We start from the raw sequence: 19,949 nt of genomic DNA on the forward strand, positions 1-19,949 counted from the left end.
AGGTCTGGGCCCATGTGGGGCCCAAGATTTGGCATTTCTAACAAGTTTCCAGGAAAACAGTATGCTGCGGTTAGGGACCACACTTTGAGAACCTCTGGTCTAATGATTTACATTGTTGTTTTTGTTTTTATTTTAACAAGGATTAGTCCATACGTCTAATGCACCTTCTAAGTATAATCATATTTAATGCCCATTTTATACATGATAACACAGAAGCTAAGACAGATTAAGTAATATACCCAAGGCCACAGAAACAGAAAACACATAATCCAGATCGAGACTTAATTCAGAAATTATATTAGGTAAATATTAACTGTTTGACAGGTACATCATGAAACAGCAAGGTGTTAATGCTTAAAAAAAAACTGAAGTAGAAGATGAGATATATTATTTAACATTTCCTTCTCAACCCATCTCAGCCCTGCTCCTCACTCCAAACTGAGATAAATTCTTATTCATCTCCTCAACACAATGCTAGCTATCAGCTAAAAAGTAGCTAAAGAAATAACTGCTCAAAAATTTCAAGAAATGTGAAAATTTTATTTTATTTTTTATTAAAAAACCCTCTTGCAGGGTAGCAAGCTAGTTAGAGAAAAAACAGACAAGAGTTACTATATAATTCCAGCTAAAGATAGTTTCCACTACTCTGTAATTAAGCCAACAAAGACTTGAAGTCAAGGTTCCCTACAATGAATATAATTCACCTGTTGATAGTCAAGTATTCAACATTTTATAATTGCTGTTTTATAGGCAAGCAAACAAGAAAAAGACTTCCCCACAAGAGTACAGCAGGTCAGGAGCAGGTTAACAAAACAATTTTCTGACTTCCCTTAGTTGGATTAGTGAGTTAAATATTATGAGCATATTAGAACATTGCTGAAGAAAACCTAAAAGGTTGATACTTGCCTTTTTTCTGAGGAAAAAAACCTTGTATCAAGTAAAAATTCATTTAAAATTCCACTGCATTGTCAAGTTGTGGATAAAGTGACGGTTCCTATGGTCAGGATTCTCACCTGGCCCTGGTCGGCTAGCTCACTACACACATGTGGGCAATACATCGTTATTGACTCCACATAAAGAGCTCTGCCCAGTGTTCTGGGCAACACGGTGGCATGGTTGCAAGACTACGGGAGAGCAGAGACGAGGCTGGAGCGGTGGCAGCGCCGAGGACAGAGACTGATACAGCTGCGGGGCAGAGAGGCCCAGAGGCAGAGACTGGCTTGCTGCGTGCAGACTTGCTCTGAGTGGATGGGATTCTAGTGATTGACCTGCCACCGTGGGAATAAAGTTGGGTATAACCCTTTCACCCCAAGAATGTTCCATTGTCATTCTTTGGTCTCATTGAATCCATAGTGAACTTGCCCAGGGCTGAAACCCATTGGCAAGACACAAATCATATTGACTGTGAATTTAGTGAATGTATTTCTTGGAAGTTTAATAGGACAATAAAGATATATACACACACAAAAAAAAATGACATTTTCAGGAGGCTTTGAATTTCAGATTCAGTATTTAAAGCACTTAGTTTGAAGATATTTTAGTAAGATCAAAATATTATCAGTGCTGTGTTGAAGAAAGGCTGATTTTCCAGTCTATAGATTACATTTGGGATGTCTGTGAGGAGATACAGAATGAAAGGCAGGGTGGAATCTAATAGAGATATGAGGAATTGAGAAGAAGAAATGAAATAGAAAAGTATTGTGGATCCTTGGACTCACCTGAAAGGAAGGAAAGGTGGCCGCTTACCTGTGAGCTGTCCCTGAAGGCAGAACATTTCAGCATTTTATTGTCACTGTCTAGCCCATATCATAATCTGCATAGTAAATGCTTCTTCCATGTATGAAAGAGAAAAAAAAATGACCAAGGTTTTGAGCATGGCCACTGGACGAAGTGTAAGTGGGATTCACGTATGTATGTGAATGTCAGGAAGAAGGCCTGATTTGGAGAGAAAAAAGGCTGGATCTTGGACAAGTCTAATCGAGTAATAATCTTACTTATAGATGGGGGCATGTGGGGATAGAGCTTGGAAAGATCACAGAAAAAATAAGTACAGTGGTAAATGTTCAAATAAGGGGGTATTAGAGATACCTAGAGGTGAAAGTGTAAAGGGAGAAGAGGGCCTAGAGCAGATTCTACATTTAAGAGGCAGGAGAATGAGGACTAAGAAAGAAGGCAGAGAAAGAGCTGAGGAAAAGACAAAGGGAACAGGGAACCAGACAGCAGAGGTGTCAGGAGAGGAGACAGTAATACAAACATGGAGATGCAGTTTTCCCAGCTGTCATAAAATTGGCCTGTCATTATGTTTTGGGTCACTTGCAAGAAGGTGATGTTAATAAAGTTGAATTTGGGGAAAGAAATGTATTTTAAGTGCTGCAAAAGAATGCAGTCTATCATATTTGGCTTCAAAATCTGTCCATATTTGACACTGCAAGATTCTGGGGTATAATTAACCAGGACCCACTAAAAACTAAATCTAGATGGATCAGGAAAAAATTAAGTATCCAATATCAACACTTTATTAAGCATTGTCCTCAGGCATCTGGCAAAAGAGTGGGGCAATAAGAGAAGTAAGTATCAGAATGTAAGAACCAAAACTGACATTATTTGCAGATGTTACTGTCTGTATTTGAAAAATAACAAAAAATAGACAAATATTAATAGTGAGATGGCTCAACAATTTGGTTATTAACAAAAGTATTAATTTCTATTTACCAGCAAAAAGAGAAAAAAAACACAGAAGTTAGATAATAGAATTTTGGATGGAGCATAACTTGCCACTCCTAAAGTGTAGTTTATGCATAATGACTTCCCTCCAGAAGTACACAATGAAAAGGGGGGAAAGGGGAAAAATAAAAGAGTAATTTTATCATGGTGAATAATCTGCATAAAACAGTACTTCATCCAGGTGATCAAGGTCAATATCCAGTCATAAGTCATGTAAATAGTAAGCAACCCTTGATGTGATGTAATGAAAATGGTATTTTACTTCTGTAGTCTTCCTCCCCCAAATCCTTAACCACAGTCTAATAATCAGAAAACCAGACCAATCCCAACTGAGGGATGTTCTACAAAATACCTGAACAATAAATAATCCTCAAAACAAGATTATCAATAACAAAGTTTGAGAAACTGGCACAGCAAAAAGGAAGCCAAAAGACATGATCACTAAATGCAATGTGGTGTCCTAGATGGGATCCCGGAACAGAAAAGGACATTAGGTAAAAACTAAGGAAATCTAAATAAATTATAGACTATAGTTAACATTACTATATCTATACTGGTTTGCTAATTGTAAGACAGCACCATGCTAACATGTTAACAGGGGAAACTGGGGAGTGGGAGTGAGGCATATGGAGACTGTACTATCTGCTCTATTAAGTCCAAAACTATTCTAAAAATCATGTCTGTTAGTTTAAAAATGTAATTTTTCAAAGATATCACATTGAAAATGTAAATAATAAAAATTTAACAAAGATTATAAAATCTTTATAGCTCCATCCATGTTGTTGCAAATGGTAGGATCTGTTTTTTTCTTATGGCTGAGCAATATTCCATTGTGTATACGTGCCACATCTTCTTTATCCATTCATGTACTGATGGACACTTAGGTTGCTTCCATTTCTTGGCTATTGTAAATAGTGCAGTGATAAACATAGGGGTGCATCTGTCTTTTTCAAACTGGAGTGCTGCATTCTTAGGGTAAATTCCTAGAAGTGGAATTCCTGGGTCAAATGGTATTTCTATTTTGAGTTTTTTGAGGAGCCTCCATATTGCTTTCCACAATGGTTGAACTAATTTACATTCCCACCAGTAGTGTAGGAGGGTTCCCCTGTCTCCACAATCTCTCCAACATTTGTTGTCATTTGTCTTTTCGATGATGGCGATATTATGCTCAGTGAAATAAGCCAGGTGGAGAAAGACAAGCACCAAATGAATTAACTCATATGTGGAGTTTAAAAACAAAGGAAAACTGAAGGAACAAAATAGCAGCAGAATCACAGAACCCAAAAATGGACTAATACTTACCAAAGGAAGAGGGACTGGGGAGGATGGGTGGGAAAGGAGGGACAAGGGGTGGGGGAAGAAAGGGGGCATTACGATTAGCATGTATAGTGTGGGGGGGCATGGGGAGGGCTGTACAACACAGAGAAGACAAGTAGTGATTTTATAGCATCTTACTATGCTGATGGACAGTGACTGTGAAGGGGTATGTGGGGGGGACTTGGTGAAGGGGGGAGCCTAGTAATGATAATGTTCTGCATGTAATTGTAGATTAATGATACCAAAATTTAAAAAAATAAAAAAGTAATAAAAAAAATAAAAGAAAAAAATCTTTATAGCTACATAATCCACTGGAATACATTTAAATAAACAAAATGTAGAAAATATATCATGAACAATGAATCCAGAATCTATTGTCAAAGGGATATCAATTATTCCAAAATTGATCAAGAGTTTGATCAGTGTCAGTTAATATTTTAAACTATTATTTTTGTGAAGTTCAGAAAGTTAAATAAAAAATGTATACAGAAATACAAAGACTAGGTAAGATGTTCTTAAGATGAAAATGTGTGAAGAATTACCTTACCAAATATCAATAAGTATTATAAATTTATACTAATTAGGTAATTTGGTATTAGTTAAGGATAAACCAATTGAACAGTCCTCTTGCCACCCAAACAGAAAGCCCTCGTATATTCAGAATTTGATCTATGACAGAATTGGCCTTATGGCTCAGTGGAGAAATGATAGTGTTTTCAATAAATGGTACTGAAACTGCTACTTAATGTTATAAAACCATGAAATTGAACTTTTTCCTCACATCATACACAAAAACTTAGTTGTATGAAATTTAAAAGTGAAATATATTATCTAAAACTTTTAATAACTAATATAGGTTGTCTTTATGTTTATTAGTTAAGGAAGGTTATCTTAAGTAAGGCAAACTTACACATGCCAAGGAAATGATTAATAAAGTTTTATGGATCAAAGGATACCTTGAAAGAAGTAAAACATAAGTTAAAAACAGGGAGAAGATGGAGTCATACCCAAAATATATAAAGAAACCCTGCAAGTTTATTAAAAACACATACAACCCAATAGAAAACAGCATAAATCATGTTGAAGGTGCACCACAGAAGAGGAATTATAAACAGCAAATAAACCCATGAAATTATGCTCAATCTTAAAAGTGATAAAATTAAAATTAAAGTCACCATGAAATACATTTTCATACCCATAGAAATGGCAAATATCAAAGTCTGACAATGTCAAGTATTGGTAAGCTATGAAGCAAATGGAACTTTCATAAAATGATGACATGAGTGCCAACTGTTTCAAGTATTTTGGAAAAAAAACTGACATTTTCTAACAAATATAAACCTGTAACTCAATAACTCAACATGTATTTATCCTAAAGAACTCCAACACATGTGCACTCAGATAAAAGTACTCAATAGGACTGAGTATGGAAATAATCTAAATGTACATTAGCAAAAGAATCAATGAATTGTGATATAGTCATATTATATTGATATGACAACAGTAAGCATGAATGTATTGTATTCTTTAGTAATAGGAATCAATTTCTAGAATATAATGTCTAATAAAATTAAAAGAGAAATCAAATGGTTTCATGCAATATAATCCCTATTTAGAACCATGCAAACCTTAAACATTGTTGTTTTGTCATGCAAAGATACACCATAAAATTCAAAAAAGCAAAGCATGTTTTTAGTATCCAAAGATACTTGCTCAAACCTTTAAAGAAAAAATTACTTAATTGTCTCAAAGCAGAGAAAAAAAGATACAGAATTCAGGGGAATTACAAAGGAGATTTTTTTTTAAATGGTAATCATTTTTTGAAACCAAGAGTTGGTCAAGGTGTGCATTTGAATCATCATTCCTTATACCTTATACATTTTTTATATATTTTGTTTACTCTATATTTTAAAACATTATTTTAAAATATAACCAATAATAGCATGTCACACACACCCAAACAGTGGGAACAAAGCTATTTCTACATAACTACAAAACATACATATCAGAGTATACTTAAATAGATTTTTATATATAGAGAAAAAAATTTCTGTAATTATCTCTGCCCATTTTTCCTGACAACATGATAGGAACATAAGAAGAAAAATACTAAAGCCTCAACTGTTGAAAACCTCAGTTATTTCTGCTATACGTCTGTCCCCTATGAATCATAGGCGAGACTAGAGAACTTGAGCGGACATGAGAGGATTGTAGAACAAAGAAGAGTTTTAGAGGGTATTTATGATAACTTTTGTTGTTAAACAGTATTCATTCACATAACCAGTCAATTGTAATGCTCAGTAAATCAGTATTCTGATTATTCTTTTTACTAGCAAATTAAGATAAAACCTCCATTAATTAGGAAATCTTTGCTTTTAAGAGAAATCTAAAAATGACAGAAGTGGTTGACACCAGAAATTCAAGATCAACAGGGGCCAATATAGATGTGGTCCAACCTCTCATTTTCAAAATGATACAGACCTGTGAAGCTGAAACCGCCTTAAAAACATTTTATTTCTACCCCTCATTTTGCAGTGCTCACACTGAATCTGAATCTGCTCTGTAGCAACAGAGTGCTGGCATTGTCAAAGGCTCCTACTTCTTTGACAAGTACCATGTTGGAGCCTTACATTAAGGTTCAAAGCACACTGGTGACTGGCTGAAGACAGATCCCTCTGCCTTTCATGTAGCAGCAGGCAGGTGAACTGACTGGTGAAGATTTTTTTCACACTGGCAAAAATAAAAGGATTGCCTGTTTTATGGAAGTTTAACAGTATTTGCTAGAACCAGTAAATAATGGAATAGCAATGATTTCCCAAAGAAAGAGCTGCAATTTCAATTCAGCATGAAAGTAAATCATTACTATTGTGAACACATCATTCTTTAAGGACCTATAATGCTGTTTCACCAAAAGCACTTAGAGCTGAATTCTCAGCCACATAAATGTTTCAAAGTGCTTATTATCATCCACGGTGTATAGAGTAAAAACTGAGTGATATCAATAGGCAGAAATTACTAAAGATCACTATGGATTTTAGGTTTTATTTTAATGCATGGTTCTTTGGAGAGCAAAACAAATATAAGACATCTTATGGGTCCTTTGTCATGATTTACAATTCATGTAATGACTCCTCTAGTTGAACCTATTGACATGGCAAGAATTTTAGTTTTGTAGTTTTGTAGCAGCATAAAAAGCAATTACTCATGTTTTAGGAGTGTTGTATTATGGAACAAGTGAATGTATTTTTAGAATATAATGCTGCATTTCAATGTCATTTGAGAATCCAGCTTATAAAATCACAACGCTCAAAGTTGAAGGAAAATATGTTGAATTTTTTACAGGAATATGGAAAAAGTTATTATTATAAAAACCATATTATTATTGACAATAATATGCCTTGCTCTTGTCACAAGTAATACATTTATTAGCATGTCCTCAATTTATGATAGCAAATGTTAAGCAAATGGGTAATTTACTCAGAATTTGATCCAATAGCATCTAAGAGAGAAGCAGAAAAATTTATTCCCAGTAGAGACCCATCACATGAAATCACAGAAACTCATACATTTTCTACTCTTTAGTAGAAGCATAACTCATGGAGTTCTGTTTTCTTTTAATACAGGAAATTCTCTGTTTTTGCTCATGGAAATTATGCTGAGCTGGGAATTACAAGTCTTAGAATCTTCTCTCAGATCTGCCACATTATTTGGGGGAAGTCACTTTGCCTCTCTTGGCCTGCTCCATTCTTCTGATCTGTAAACTGGAAAGAATGAATTTCTTCTTCCAAACCTGGTTTCCATTAGCATCAGCAATATCTAAAGAATTTCTTAAAATCTAGGGTCCTTGAGTTTTAATTGGTTTGAGTAAGTCCTAGTGTTCTGCATTCTTTATAAAATTTTCCAGATGATGCTGATCCATAGATAGTTTTGTAAATTAAAAAGCTACATCATTTCAAAAGCTACATCTTTTTTGGCTCTGTGATTCAATAAAAATATGCTTGTTGATGAAGGTTACAATTCTGAGGGCACTCATTTAAGAATTATAAATGACTTTTTGGCTGTGTTAAGTTAACCTTCACATTGAAACTGCTGAAGAGAATGCTTTGAAAAATCTATGAATGTTTAGTTCTATGATGTGGCTCAGTCATTATTAGTATTATGTACTATACATAGATACACACATAGCACCAATTAGACACACTTACAGTATGAAAGATTCAATCCACATGTGAACCATAGAAATATAATGATGTACTATATACTTATGGGATCAGTCTAAGTTTACAGAGACACATTTTATTGAGACAATATATTTTTTAACACTTTCTAAAACAGAAGATTCTCAATGACCAGTTTTCAAAAAAGTGGTTTTTCCATGCCCCCACACTCCTACCAACCCATACAAATTAGCTACAAAGCTTATCTTCAGATTTTTAAACTGACCAGCATTCTGTATGGAATTATTTAGCATAAATAAGCTGTTGGAATATTGCAAAGTTTGCTAAAAGAGTAATTTGAGAATAAAAATATACCCTTTTCACTGACAATATTGATAATTAGGCCACTGAGCAGCCATTGTCTAGCACCTTGTCCTAGTTGCATCATCAAAAGCAACTTTCCTATTCACAAAGACCAGGGAATATTTGCTGAATTTTTCTAAAAGCATTGTTATATCATTCACATATATTTCATAGGAAAATTAAAATATAATTTTCACATCATCCAGGATCATGCCTGCTAACCTTAGCTCTTAATCAGACTTTTAGATGTGGACCATGGTCCATATTAAAGGCTGTGTTATCATCCACAAAAAGATAAATGGGAACAGCTTGGCTACATTGTTCTTGGCTTGGGTTTTACAGGGTAGCAGAGCAGTGGAGTAGGGATATTGGAAACCTACTTCCTCTTCATGTAAACTGTTGGCCTAACAGATTCACATTTAAATCTTGTTAAAAAGTAGAGAAGATAGAGACTGGATTAAAGATGGTGGCGTAAGAGGTGAGACAGAGGCCTCCTCTCAAAACACATATAATATGAGAATATAATTAATACAATTCTGAAAGAGCAGCAGGGAAGAAGGCTGTGCCAGACTGCATACACCTGGAGAAAAGAACAGACCTCATCGAATAGGGTAACATATGAAAGCTGTAATCCAGTGGGACCCAAGCCCTTGCCCCACCGCAGCTCACTGGCAGGAGGAAGAGAAACCAAGCCAGGAGGGAGTGGAGGCCTGACACTGCTCAACACCTTGGCCTGGAGATCTGCTCTGGGAGCATAAACCTGCATTGCATGGTACTCTGATGATTAGTGCGGTTGGAAAGCTAAGACAGGCAGCATACCTGGAGAGACTGAGATTCCAGCTGCCTGTGGAAATCAGGGATCCATATCCGGCTGCTCTGGAGGAAAAAAAGGTGGGTTGACTGAGAGACTTCCTAGCAGTGAGAGGGCTGCTAAAGGGGCAACAACTGCACAGAGCTTACTGCTCAGGAGAAAAGACAGTTAGACAAAATTTTTTGGGTGCACTCTGCCCAGCAGGTTGGAAATTTTCAGGAGCTTCAGGTGCTCCAGCTCCCTGGCTGGCTACACAGCTCCAAGGACTCCCAGCATGATACATAGCCTGCTACACCTTCCTCCTGGCCAGCACGCACCTATCTCACAAACCAGCAGCCCCTGCCCAGGAGTCAGACCAGCCAGAGGGAAGCCCTGCCTATGGAAGCTACAAACACAAAGCATAGAGGCTTACACCTGTGTATTCTGCCCACTAGTTCTCACAGTGGAGACAGGCATAGCCACCAGAAGCAGGAAACAGCTCTTTTCTGCCCCTTTGCACCAATACTGATCCCCTGCAACCCCTGACATCACTTCAGGAGATGAGCAGCTCCAGAAAGGAGAGCTTCTTGGCACCAGAGGGGGCCACATACAAATATGAAACAAAGTCAAAGGAACCTGGTTCACACCAAAATCCCACAAACACCAGAAAAAGGATCAAGTGAAACTGAACCCATCTATCATCCTGAAAGAGATTTCAAAATAAAAATCATAAATGTGCTCATGGAGGTACAGAAAAATATTCAAGAACTAAGGGACGAATTCTGATTGGAGATTCAATCATTATAGAAAACAGTATCAGAAATGAAACATACAATGGAAGGTTTTAAAAGCAGATTAGATACAATGGAGGAGACAATAAATGAAATAGAAATTAGAAAAGAGGAATAGAAAGAAGCTGAGACACAGAGGGAAAAAAGGATCTCTAAGAATGAAAGAATATTTAGAGAACTGTGTGACCAATCCAAACGGAACAATATTCATATTATAGGAGTATCAGAAGAAGAAGAGAGAGAAAAAGGGATAGAAAGTATCTTTGAGGAGGTAATTGCTGAAAACTTCTGCAATCTGGGGAAGGAGTTAGTCTCTCAGGACATGGAGGTGTACAGATTTCCCAGCACAAGGGACCCAAGGAAGACAACACCAAGACATATAATAATTAAAATGGCAAAGGTCAGGGATAAGGGCAGACTATTTAAAGAAGCCAGAAAGAGAAAAATGATCACAAACAAAGGAAAACCCATCAGGCTCTCATCAGGCTTCTCAAAAGAAACCTTACAGGCCAGAAAGGAGTGGCATGATGTATTTAAAGCAATGAAGCAGAAGGGCCTCAAACCAAAAATACTCTATCTGGAAAAATTATTATTTAAATTTGAAACAGGGATTAAACAATGTCCAGATAAGCAAAAGCTGAGAGAATTTACCTCCCACAAACCATCTCTACAGTGTATTTTGGAGGGAATGCTATATAGATGGAAGTGTTCCTAAGGCTAAATAGCTGTCACCAGAGGAAATAAAACCACAGTAAAGTCAATTAATTACTAAGCAAATACAAAATTAAATCAACTACCCCCAGTCAGTCAAGGGATAGACAAAGAGCTCAAAATATGATATCTAATATATAAAGAATGGAGGAGGAAGAAAAAGGAGGAGAAAATAAAAAAAGAACCTTTAGATTGTGCTTGTAATAGTATACTAAATGAGATAACTTAGACTCTTAGGTAGTAAGGAAGTTACCCTTGAACCTTTGGTAACCACGATGCTAAAGCCTACAATAGCAATAAGTATATACCTATCCATAATCACCTTAAATGTAAATGGTCTCAATGCACCAATCAAAAGACATAGAGTCACTGAATGGCTAAAAAACAAGACCGTGTATATGATGCCTACAAGAGACTCACTTCAAACCCAAACACATTTACAGACTAAAAGTGAAGGGATGGAAAAAGATATTTCATGCAACTAATAGGGAGAAAAAAAGCAGAATTTGCAGTACTTGTATCAGACAAAATAGACTTCAAAACAAAGAAAGCCACAAGAGACAAAGAAGGACATTACATAATGATAAAGGGGTCAATCCAACAAGAGTATATAACCATTATAAATATCTATGCACCCTACATAGGAGCACCTAAATATGTGAAACAAATACTAACAGAATTAAAAGGGGAAATAGAATGCAATGTATTCATTCTAGGAGACTTCAACACTCCACTCACTCCAAAGGACAGATCAACCAGACAGAAAATAAGGAGACAGAGGCACTGAACAACCCACTAGAACAGATGGACCTAACAGACATCTACAGAACTCTACTCCCAAAAGCAGCAGGATACACATTTTTCTCAAGTGCACATGGAACATTTTCAATAATAGATCATATACTAGGTTATAGAAAGAGCCTCAGTAAATTCAAAAGATTGAAACTGTACCAACCAGTTTCTCAGACCACAAAGGTATGAAACTAGAAATAAATTATGCAAAGAAAATGAAAAATCCCACAAACACATGGAGGCTTCACAACATGCTCCTAAATAACCAATGGATCAATGACCAAATAAAAACAGGATCAAGCAATAGATGGAGACCAATGACAACAATAATTCAACAGTGCAAATCTGTGGTAAGAGGGCAAGCAAAGGCCACCCTAAGAGGGAAGTATCTTGCAATACAGGCCTAGCTCAGGAAAGAAGAATAATCCCATATGAACAGTCTAAACTCACAATTAACAAAACTAGAAAAAGAAGATGAGGCTCAAAGTCAGTAGAAGGGTGGACATGATAAGATTAGAGCAGAAAAAAATAAAATTGAGAAGAATAAAACAATAGAAAGAATCAATGAAAGCAAGAGCTGGTTCTTTGAGAAACTAAACAAAATGGATAAACCCCTAGCCATACTTATCAAGAAAAACAGAGTCTACACACATAAACAGTAAGAAATGAGAAAGGAAAAATCACTATGGACACCACAGAAATATACAAAGAATTATTAGAGAATGCTGTGAAAAATTATATGCTAACAAATTGGATAACTTAGAAGAAATGGACAAGTTTCTAGAAAAATACAACCTTCCAAGGCTGACCCAAGAAGAAACAGAAAATCTGAAGAAATTACCAGCAATGAAATTGAACTAGTAATAAAAAAATCTACATTAAAACAAAACTCCTGAACCAGATGGCTTCACCACTGCATTTTATCAAACATTTAGTGAAGACCTAATACCCATCCTCCTTAAAATCTTTCAAAAAGTAGAAGAGGAGGGAATACTTCCAAATTCATTCTATGAAGCCAGCAACACTCTTATACCAAAACAAGGCAAAGACATGAAAAAAAAATTACGGACTAACATCCCTGATGAACATAGATGCAAAAATCATCAGCAAAATATTAGCAAACTGAATTAAAAAATACATCAAGAGGATCATACACCATGATCAAGTCCAATTCATCTCAAGGATGCAAGGGTGGTACAACATTTGAAAATCCATCAACATCATCCACCAGATAAACAAAAAGAAGGACAAAAACCACATAATCATCTCCATAGATGCCGAAAAAGCATTCAACAAAATTCAACATCCATTCATGATAAAAAGTCTCAACAAAATGGGTATAGAAGGCATGTACCTCAACATAATAAAGGCCATATATGACAAACCCACAGCCAACATCATACTGAATAGCAAGAAGCTGAAAGCCTTTCCTTTCAGATCAGGAACAAGACAAGGATGCCCACTCTCTCCAGTTTTATTCAACATAGTTCTGGAGGTCCTTGCCAAGGCAATCAGCCAACGCAAAGAAATAAAAGGTATCCAGATTGGTAAAGAAGAAGTTAAACTGTCACTGTTTGCAGATGACATGATATTGTACATAAAAAACCTGAAAGAATCCACTCCAAAGCTACTAGATCTAACATCTGAATTCAGCAAAGTTGAGGGATACAAAATTAATACACAGAAATATGTTGCATTCAGATTTAATGATGAACTAGCAGAAAGAGAAATCAGGAAAACAATTCCATTCACAATTGCATCAAAAAGAATAAAATACCTGGAAATAAACCTAACCAAGGAAGTGAAACACCTATACTCTGAAAACTACAAGACATTCATGAAAGAAATTGAAGAAGATACCAATAAATGGAAACACATCTTATGCTCATGGATAGGAAGAATTAATATTGTCAAAGTGGCCATCCTGCCTAAAGCATTCTACAGATTTTATGCAATCTCTATCAAAATATCAACAGCATTCTTCAATGAACTAGTTCTAAAATTCCTATGTAACCACAAAAGATCCCAAACAGCCAAAGCAATCCTGAGAAGGAAGAATAATGCTGGGAGGATTATGATCCCCAACTTCAAGCTCTACTACAAAGCCACAGTAATCAAGACAATTTGGTACTGGCACAAGAACTGAACCATAGACCAATGGAACAGACTAGAGAGCCCAGATATAAACCCAACCATATATGGTCAATTAATATACAATAAAGGAGCCATGGACAAACAGTGGGGAAATGACAGCCTCTTCAGCAACTGGTGTTGGCAAAACTGGACAGTTACATGTAAGAGAATGAAACTGAATTATTGTCTAACCCCAGAGACAAAAGTAAACTCAAAATGCATCAAAGACCTGAATGTAAGTCATGAAACCATAAAACTCTTGTAAGACAACATAGGCAAAAATCTGAATATAAACATGAGCATCTTTTTCTTGAATGCATCTTCTTGAGAAAGGGAAACAAAAGTAAAAATGAACACGTGGGACTACATCAAAATAAAAAGCTTCTGTACAGCAAAAGACATCATCAACAGAATAAAAAGGCATCCTACAATATGGGAGAATATATTTGTAAACAACATATCTGACCTGGGGTTAACATCCAAAATGTATAAAGAACTTACACACCTCAATAACCAAAAAGCAAATAACCCAATTAAAAAATGGGCAGAGGATATGAAGAGACAGTTCTCCCAAGAAGAAATTCAGATGGTCACCAGGCACTTGAAAAGATGCTCCACATCACTAATTATCAGGAAAATGCAAATAAAAACCACAATGAGATATCACCTCATACCAGTTAGGATGGCCAGCATCAAAAAGACTAAGAACAACAAATGCTGGTAAGGATATGGAGAAAGGGGAACCGTATACTGCTGGTGGGAATGTAAGCTAGTTGAACCATTGTGGAAAGCAGTATGGAGGTTCTTCACAAAATACCATTTGATCCAGGAATTCCACTCCTAGGAATTTACCCAAAGAAAAGAAGTTCTCAGATTCAAAAAGACAATATACACTCCTATGTTTATTGCAGCACTATTTACAATAGCCAAGAAATGGAAGTAACCTAAGTGTCCATCAGTAGATGAATGGATAAAGAAGAGGTGGTACATATGCACAGTGGAATACTACTCAGCCAGAAAGAAACAAATTCTACCATTTGCAACAACACGGATGGAGCTGGAGGGTGTTATGCTTAGTGAAATAAGCCAAGTGGAGAAAGACAAGTACCAAATGATTTCCCTCATTTTCAGAGTATAACAATGAAGCAAAACTGAAGGAACAAAAAAGCAGCAGACTCACAGACTCCGAGAAGGGACTAGTGGTTACCAAAGGAGAGGGGTTGGGGAGGGAGGTTGGGGAGGGAAGAGAATGGGATTGAGGGGCATTATGATTGGCACACAATGATGTGGGGGGATCATGGGGAAGACAGTGTAGCACAGAGAAGGCAAACAGTGACTCTGTGGCATCTTACTATAGTGATGGACAGTGACTTCAATGGGGTATGGGAGGGTACTCAATAATATGGGTGAATGTAGTAATCACATTGTTTTTCATGTGAAACCTTCATAAGAGTGTAAATCAATAATACCTTTAAAAAAATGAGAAACTAAAACAAACAAAAATCAAAGAAGATAGCAAGATTTGAAATAAAACAATTTTGCTTTTATAATCTTCCTTGTCAATTTTTTCATTGTTCTCCCTAAAGTTTTAATTATGTCTTTAACACATTTAGTTATAATTTTATTTATACATATTTAACCATTCTCTGAATATAGCATGAAAAGGAACGGCACTGTCTAGGACTACAACTTAACTGAGAAGGGGCATCTCCAGGACCTTGCATGATGGTGGTGGTGGCGGCGGCTGTCAGAGACCCTGAAGGGAGGCTGAAACTCATACCTGGACACTTCTGGAGATTTTCACTGTGAGGCTGAAAACTTAGAAACATTTTGCTATAACAAGAAAAAATTATTTAGGCAAAAGTTCTTTTAACAAGGGAGAGAGACTATGAGAGAGCTTTAGCAGAAGAGTTAAAAATAAAGGACATAGGAAACAGAAGGGTATGGCTGATTTGAATTTTAGAAAGATCACGCTAGAGGCAGTCTGAAGAATAAACTGGAAAAAGGCAAGAATTGAAGGACAAAGATTTTGTGACTAAGTTTACTCTTGCACTAAATCAATGATGCTAGGGGGAAGGGATGAACTGGAGGGGTTTTAAGCAGGTATCAGCCATTGCTAAATGAAATATATCTGGGGTTCAGAAGAGGATTTTCTGAGCTTCTAGCTTGGGAAAATGAATAAATGGTGGAACATTTGACCAAGAGAAAAATACTGAAGGAACATCCTTGTGGAAACTTTTATAATGCTCTGTTTTACATGTGGTCAATTAGTAGACAGATAGAAACTGAGCTATCTAGATCTTGATATAGACAAATCTGTCTATGATAAAGATCTCAGGTGGAGATAGATTTGACAATCATCCAGTCAACAAGTGAATGGAGTGTTGTTTTTTTTTAACCAAGAAAGAGATAGACTGAAGGGTCTGGTATAATTGTCAACAATTATTGTTGGCAATATTAATTGGAGACCTTGGTAAAAGACATATCCATTTAATAGTGAGAGAAAAAATTGAATTTGAGTTGAAAAGTAAATTGTGAGGAATTAGAGATAACAAATGGAGGCCCCCTCTTTCAGAAATCTGATTGAAAAGGAAGAAAAGTGACAAAAAAGTGGGATCAAAAAGGTTTGATACAGGTATCTAACGTGTATTAATAGGCTGTAGGAGAAGTAGAGAAGGTATGTTTTAAGACAGGGAAAAGAATGAAATATGAAGCATAATTAAATATCTAAGATAATGAAATATCTAAGATGAGGCAGGAAGGGAGGGCATTCAAGCTCTGAAGAATATGTTGTTCTTGGATAGGAGAACAATCTTTCAGTGTGGAAGAACTAAAACAGATAATAATATAAACAGATATTGGAGATGGGGAGGACAGGGAATTTTAACTATCACAAAGGTCATGATTCTTTCTAAATAATGTTATAATTTGCATTATTAAATAATACATATTCATTGTAAAAAATAGAAAATATTTTAAAAGAAACCATTAATACAGCATTCTTATGGACATAAACACAGTCATCCCTCCTCTTTCTCTCCTCCTCCAAGTTGGCCCAAATTAGTACATTCTATCATCCCTTATGCACTAGGAAGATCCCAATATTAACTGTGCTGTAAGATTCATCTGTCATTTCTTTCTTCTAAGCCTTAGTTGATTACTCTGATTCTTCAGTGTTTTTTAAATAGTCATCATCTGCATCAGTGATTTTTTGCACTTTCCAAACACCTCCCCAAAATATCTCTTTCATGAGCGAGGCTTAAAAGTTACAGGAAGAGCCATATTCTACTCATCTTTAGAATTCCACAAGACAAACACAGAGATCTAAACACTGTAGATTAGCAGAGTCCGACAGAACATTCTGTAACGATGGAACTATTTCTCTGCACCATCTGATATAGTAGCTGCTTGCTACTGTGGCCTTCAAGCATTTGAAATATGAAACCAAAGAATTAGATTCATAATTCGAATTAAAATGCAGTTAGGAGCTATTGTATTGAACACTGCAGTTGTAGAAAATTAGCATGCTGCTTACCTGAATTATTTTAGTTGACTTTATATTTGGTTGTTTGTTTTTTTTTTAATACTTTTAAAATTTGTTTTCCAAGGCCCCCACTAGTACAGGGAGGGAATTGGAGGAGAAAAGACAAAGGAACTCAAAAAAGCTAGACTAAGGAACTCAAAAAAGCCTTAGTCTTAATTAGCAGAGTCATAATCCTAATCTCTCAACTGATACTCAACAATGAAGATCCTAAATCATCTAAGGAATGTTTGAGTGCCAGGAACCTTGTATAAGTGCAATCAAACTTGATTTTCAGAACAATTCCAGGAGGTATAACATTGTAATTAAAATTGAAATTAAATTTAATCTCAATTAAAAAAAACTTCAGAAAGCAACTTGAATAAAATAAGGATGCTAAAAGGCAAATCTAGAATTCTAGATTTGCACCAAAACCCATGCTCTTTGCCCTTACTTTGATGCCTAATACAAATTATATTCATTGTACTCAGCATTCTAAGAACACACACACATATACATACACAAAATATCATATAAAAATTTCTCAATAAAAGAGTTAAAACTTGAAGCAAATCACTGTAGTGTATAAAGGGATAAATAAATCTTCAGCTAATTAAAACATAATTTCTTCAAATGACTAGTGGTCTAATTTTTCTGGATAGACAAGATGATATATTTATTTTAGCAAGCTTGTATAGATGTAGTAAAATATTCACATCCTGACAATCTTATATGGCACACATTAAATTCCATTTACATTTATTATATTCTCAAATTTGCCACACTTAAATAGGAAAAACAAAATTAGTGGATTGCCAAAGAGAAGAAGTTGTTTTCTATTACCTCTAAAGAATAAGAGTATAAAACTTATCCTTACCTTTATATTTGCTGTAAATGTACAGTATATTCCTGGTGTCCCTCACAATAAACTTTTCTACAATTCCTCCAATTGGTTAAGTCCTAAATTAGATATAAAATTATAAATATTTTTTAATGTATTTACAAAGAAGTCTTAATCTTTAACAAAGAAATATATTGAAACTATTTTCAATGTCTCCTTAGACTCAGAGAAATGAGATGTCTTTAAGACCGTAGAGCTATGGTCAAAAGGATACACTTCCTGCCTCCCAATGCCTATAAATAAGCTATGGTTTCTTAAAAGGCCCATGAAATGAAACTTTGTTGTTATTAGTTATCTAATATCTTAAGGTTTACCTTTGTTGGGAATAGAACCTATTTATTGACTTAAGTATTTTTCAAATGTTGTATTTATTTCTTATATTAGAATTCTTATTTGCCTTCAGTAGCCTTTCTCATTTTTACTTTCTTTCCATATTTCTCTTCTGAATTATAATTGTGTATTCTATTCTAGATGACATACTCCCATTTTCCTCTAAAATGTGGCTGGTAAACAAAAGCATGTAAGAGTATACATCTGAGGGAAGCTCGGATCTCTTTCATCTGTGACTTTTTTTAAAAGTTATCCTTGGCTTTACTGAACTGTGGGTGGTTATGGCTGTTATTGTCTCATCTAAACATAGACCTTAATTTAGATAATCATAGGATAAAACCCAAAGTGATGTACTGTTTCAAATGAAATACTGATACCCCTTCATACAGACAAGGGTGGCAGAGATACACTGCATTTAACATTCAACCAGTTGTCTCAGTATTGGACTCTGTTATTTCAGTTGTCAGTGTAAACATAATCAGAGAGAAGAAAATCAGGAAGAAAACAAAAACGTCTGCAAATATTTTCTTCAAGCAAGAATGCCTTATTAGGAAAAAATCCTTTTACTAAATGCATCAGTATAATCAAGAATGTGTGACACATTTTATCTAAGAGAATCATGTTGTAGAAGGTATCATTCTTTACCCCAACCCAATAGGGTTGAATATAATTTATGTCTACTGAATGTTTTCCTTATATAAAAGATTTGTATAAGTGATTTACTATAATAAAGTATGCTATATACCAGGCTTCATTATTGCTTTGATAAGAATAGAAAATGGCAAAAGAATCTAAACACACCATGAGCTTGAAGCAATCTTTTTCAGATAGAAAAACCCCTAGATGACTGTCCACACTTCCTGATAACTCCATGTTGCAAACCACACGTTAGGAAGAAACAAGTCATGTAAAAAAAGCAGCATTTACATAGGCTTTATCCTTGCAGTTATATATGCAGCATTTTCATAATAAGTTTACACTAAAGGACTGTGAAATGTACTCACTGGGTGTAATTCCAAATAAGTCACTGGCCAATCAGGAGAAAACTAACCTTTATCTTTTTACAAAATAGCTTTTCTGGCTCAGTAGTTCTGAAGCTTCTAGACTGAGTCATTACTAATCACTATGTGCTCCTAACGACCCTGGGGGATACACAAATGTGAATTCATTGAAAACTCAACTGATGGTATTTAGCACAGCATTACACACTGTGGATTCTCTAAAATACACACGCAGTGGCCGGCGTAGGCGCCCTGTCCAGAACCCTCTTGCATGTGGTGCATCCGCCTCCCAGCTGCTTTGAGAACTGTTAGTGCCTCACAGCTGCCACGTCCTTGGAAGCCCCCCTCCAACAAAGACTGGCTGGCAGCAGGGTATAAAATGCTCCCCCCTTACTTAAAGGATGGACTAACCATGGTGC

The sequence above is a fragment of the Manis javanica genome, chromosome 6 (genome assembly GCF_040802235.1).
Source record: "Manis javanica isolate MJ-LG chromosome 6, MJ_LKY, whole genome shotgun sequence".
NCBI classification, from domain to species: domain Eukaryota; kingdom Metazoa; phylum Chordata; class Mammalia; order Pholidota; family Manidae; genus Manis; species Manis javanica.